At 54.3% G+C, this 5000-nt stretch overlaps 1 non-coding gene across 1 annotated transcript in view; it reads left to right on the top strand.

Annotated features, from left to right (window-relative positions):
- Positions 1-4416: 4416 nt before the first annotated feature.
- The window catches only part of LOC126149130 (small subunit ribosomal RNA), a 1908-nt gene continuing 1324 nt past the window's right edge, over positions 4417-5000 (top strand). The window contains exon 1 of the ribosomal RNA XR_007530729.1: positions 4417-5000. This exon is cut by the window's right edge and continues 1324 nt beyond it. This is a non-coding gene — a ribosomal RNA (small subunit ribosomal RNA).

Genomic DNA, 5000 nt, shown 5'->3' with positions numbered 1-5000 from the left:
TGTGCTTGCGTGAATAACGCGTGGTCAACGGTTCGCGCGCGCCCTCTGGTCCCGACGCCATCAACGTCCACAATAAACAGACCATACCGCACGATGTTGACAATGCCGCCCACAGGCACAACACAGCCATCTTTGGGAATGTGACCAAACTACATTGCCATCCGGCCCATAAACGACACCTCCATCTACAGGAATCCAACGAAACTACGCCAACCATACCTCCAAAACACGGCACCGCCATCTATGACAATGTGACGAAACCACATGCAATAGCTCCATCTACGCGAATCGGACGACACTACGTCCACCATGGCGAGCGCACCACAAACAAAAAGACCGCCATCTGCAGGTCCCCCGCAACATGACCTGCTGCACCGACGATACCGCCATCTAGGCGACGCCACGCCGACTACAACATCGCTAGGTCCCACAGTGCCCATTTTTCGACGCCACCCACACAGCCTGCATCATCTGTCCACCACAGGAGCCCCAACGCCAGTGCCTGCGCCGCACGAAGTCGTCGACCGACAATCGCTCCACCCGCACCCGCACGTGCCCCACTCCAACCGCCCAAATCGCAACTCCAGCGGATGAATGGCGGACTCTTCCCGCACTCCTATCGTGCAATCCACCCCTATATCTTGCGTTTCATGAAGAGTTATATCCAATATGCCATATTCCCGCTGTCCCTATACATGCTCTAAGTAGCTCGCTTGCTACAGCAGCAGCAGCACCACCTCCGCGCGCTTCCCTGGGGGCACTGAACCGCAGGACGCGAGACCCCACGCCCTGTGGCAAACAGGGCTCCTCGCAGAATATATACGGTCCCTACCCCGCACAACGATGACGGTGTGGGGGCCATTGTACGACACCGCTTCCTGCGGTGCCAACGCTGTCGTAGAGTCGATACTCCATCTTTGGTAGAAGGCAACCATTCCGCTGTAAATGAGTACGTCGCTCGTAGTTCAGTCACCTCGCAGCACTGCTCAGTAAACTATGCAGGCCCACATAGATAGATCAAATACGCAAATGCCCCTATACATGCTGAACGTCTGTGCAAACAAAACGAACCACACGTCACCCGCACACTCTATCACCCACACACTCTATCACACACTACTCTCTGCCTGTAACAAACACAGATACAATAATTAAGCACCGGCATGGACCAACGTCCGGTGCATCCTATCCGCCACAGTACACCAACCAGACTATGATAACCAGGCCAGGAGGTCCAATCATAAAACAGAATATCCCACTCGTCCGACAACCACAATTGCTCAGATAAGCCACCAACACCCACACATGTCCTACACAGGGGTGCACCCAACATCACCACACTGCCTCGTCTTACAGCACAAACACACTGGCAGGAATGAAACACACAGGTCTGCCGCAACCACAGACACGGCTCGCCCCCCCCTCTCACTGGCGGAAAGCGCATCCCGACGTGACATAACTCCTTTGACACACTGACGCTGCCTCGGGCATCCACGTCCTACGGTCGATATCAACGAACCTCACCCCCCCCCCCCCCCCCACAACACGCCATCCCATACCACATTGTGTACCGTACCCAAACCTAACGTGTACTGTACTACAACGCAATGTGTACCATAACACAACCCAGTTTGTACCTTAACCTAACCTATGTCACCTTAACCTAACCTATGTCACCTTAACCTAACCTATGTCACCTTAACCTAACCTATGTCACCTTAACCTAACCTATGTCACCTTAACCTAACCTATGTCACCTTAACCTAACCTATGTCACCTTAACCTAACCTATGTCACCTTAACCTAACCTATGTCACCTTAACCTAACCTATGTCACCTTAACCTAACCTGTGTTGCACCTTAACCTACCTCAATTTGCACCGCAATGTAACTCAATTTGCACCGCAATGTAACTCAATTTGCACCGCAATGTAACTCAATTTGCACCGCAATGTAACTCAATTTGCACCGCAATGTAACTCAATTTGCACCGCAATGTAACTCAATTTGCACCGCAATGTAACGCAATTTGCACCGCAATGTAACGCAATTTGCACCGCAATGTAACGCAATTTGCACCGCAATGTAACGCAATTTGCACCGCAATGTAACGCAATTTGTACCGCAATCTACCCCCATGTTGTGCCTTAACCTAACCCACGTTGTGCCTTAACCTAACCCACGTTGTGCCTTAACCTAACCCACGTTGTGGCTTAACCTAACCCACGTTGTGGCTTAACCTAACCCACGTTGTGGCTTAACCTAACCCACGTTGTGGCTTAACCTAACCCACGTTGTGGCTTAACCTAACCCACGTTGTGGCTTAACCTAACCCACGTTGTGGCTTAACCTAACCCACGTTGTGGCTTAACCTAACCCACGTTGTGGCTTAACCTAACCCACGTTGTGGCTTAACCTAACCCACGTTGTGGCTTAACCTAACCCACGTTGTGGCTTAACCTAACCCACGTTGTGGCTTAACCTAACCCACGTTGTGGCTTAACCTAACCCACGTTGTGGCTTAACCTAACCCACGTTGTGGCTTAACCTAACCCACGTTGTGGCTTAACCTAACCCACGTTGTGGCTTAACCTAACCCACGTTGTGCCTTAACCTAACCCACGTTGTGCCTTAACCTAACCCACGTTGTGCCTTAACCTAACCCACGTTGTGCCTTAACCTAACCCACGTTGTGGCTTAACCTAACCCACGTTGTGGCTTAACCTAACCCACGTTGTGGCTTAACCTAACCCACGTTGTGGCTTAACCTAACCCACGTTGTGGCTTAACCTAACCCACGTTGTGGCTTAACCTAACCCACGTTGTGCCTTAACCTAACCCACGTTGTGCCTTAACCTAACCCACGTTGTGCCTTAACCTAACCCACGTTGTGCCTTAACCTAACCCACGTTGTGCCTTAACCTAACCCACGTTGTGCCTTAACCTAACCCACGTTGTGCCTTAACCTAACCCACGTTGTGCCTTAACCTAACCCACGTTGTGCCTTACCCTGCTCTGTAATTGGCATATGACACGTTACATTAATGTATTGTTGTCCAACCGCAACCGGCTCAGAATGTTGTGTACACAGCTATGTGTCATCTCCCCATAACAGCTGCATTGCAGTGTGGTACGCCATAGAGACGTGTGGGAGTAATGGACGCAGTGGATGGCGATCAGCATGAGCCGTCTGTTCATGTAGTGGCGCGTGTATGCAGACGTAGTAGTCTCTTCTCACACAATGTGATAGCACGGTGCCCCGCGTTCCACATCTGCGACATGCTACAGAGGCCGGTTGACAGTTGGTCGCGCAATGGAGATCGCATATGTACGGGGGCACCTTCCACGTGCCCTCTAGTCGGGCACATTTTGTTGCGTGGATGTGAGCGAATGTAGTGTGTCTTGACACCTGACAGGCAGGCATGCAATAATAGTTGACTTTGCAAACGGGGATGGACGTGTACGTTTACTGGTGACGTTACGCAAATGAACAACTGGTAACCCGTTGTGGTGCGGTTGATCTTGCTGGAGGTACATCTGTGAGGGCAACGATCGGTACAGCTACGAAGCGGTCCCCACCATACCAACGAACGTGAATGTGAATCTGGGTGTGAAGCGATACGCGGCTGTGGGTGGGTGGGACTGTCCCCGGCCGGTGAGGGGGGGCCGCCCGGCGTGCTGGCCGCGCGGTGCGTGGGCGCACGCGCTACAGCCGGCTGGTGGGGGCGCCCAGTGGCAGGCGCGCCGGCCGACGGACGCGGCAGGCGGCGCAGCTGCGCGCCGGGGCACCCTGCGCGCGGCGCCGTGCAGCCAAAGTGGGTCCTCGCGGACCCGGTGCGAAGCGCGGTGGACATCTGCAGTGTGCTGGTCCGATTGAGGACTGTGTGCGTTGAGGATGCGCCGCCGCCCGGCACTCGGCGCCGCGACGCCGTCTGCTGCTCGGTCGCCCCAGCGGTTCTCGCTGGTGGTTTGTATCGCAGTTGTGCGGACGTGTTGGCACGTGCGCTGTGCTGGGAGAGTTCGCTTCGGCACCCACGTGGGGCCTTTGCCCTTCTGTGGCGCTGGCGTTGGAGCTGCCGGTCACCGTAGGTGGCGCGTGTTGTCTCCCGCCGGCAATGCCACGACAGCACGCTCCCGGGCCTCTGTCGGCAGCGGCAAGCTCAGTTGGGAGCACGGGTGGTCGCACCTAAAGCGTCTACTCGCCTAACTCCGGGCGATTGCGCCTCTCTCGAACCCGACCAAGTACTTAGGACGGCGCTGCGCGCCGCCGGGACCTGAGAGGGTTTCGAGGTGTATTGTGCAGGGGAGCCCAGCCTCCTCCTGTTTGCAGAATAATTGAGCGGACGCTTGCGTGTTCGCGCGGGCCCCCGGGACACACTCCCGGGCGGCCGGCTGCTCAGCTCTAGTTGACGCAGCTCCCTGGTTGATCCTGCCAGTAGTCATATGCTTGTCTCAAAGATTAAGCCATGCATGTCTCAGTACAAGCCGCATTAAGGTGAAACCGCGAATGGCTCATTAAATCAGTTATGGTTCCTTAGATCGTACCCACGTTACTTGGATAACTGTGGTAATTCTAGAGCTAATACATGCAAACAGAGTCCCGACCAGAGATGGAAGGGACGCTTTTATTAGATCAAAACCAATCGGTCGGCTCGTCCGGTCCGTTTGCCTTGGTGACTCTGAATAACTTTGGGCTGATCGCACGGTCCTCGTACCGGCGACGCATCTTTCAAATGTCTGCCTTATCAACTGTCGATGGTAGGTTCTGCGCCTACCATGGTTGTAACGGGTAACGGGAATCAGGGTTCGATTCCGGAGAGGGAGCCTGAGAAACGGCTACCACATCCAAGGAAGGCAGCAGGCGCGCAAATTACCCACTCCCGGCACGGGGAGGTAGTGACGAAAAATAACGATACGGGACTCATCCGAGGCCCCGTAATCGGAATGAGTACACTTTAAATCCTTTAACGAGTATCTATTGGAGGGCAAGTCTGGTGCCA

This window comes from Schistocerca cancellata, unplaced genomic scaffold (genome assembly GCF_023864275.1).
Source record: "Schistocerca cancellata isolate TAMUIC-IGC-003103 unplaced genomic scaffold, iqSchCanc2.1 HiC_scaffold_913, whole genome shotgun sequence".
NCBI lineage: Eukaryota > Metazoa > Arthropoda > Insecta > Orthoptera > Acrididae > Schistocerca > Schistocerca cancellata.
The sequence above is the reverse complement of the archived record's forward strand: the minus strand, read 5'-3'. Positions and strand labels throughout refer to the sequence as shown.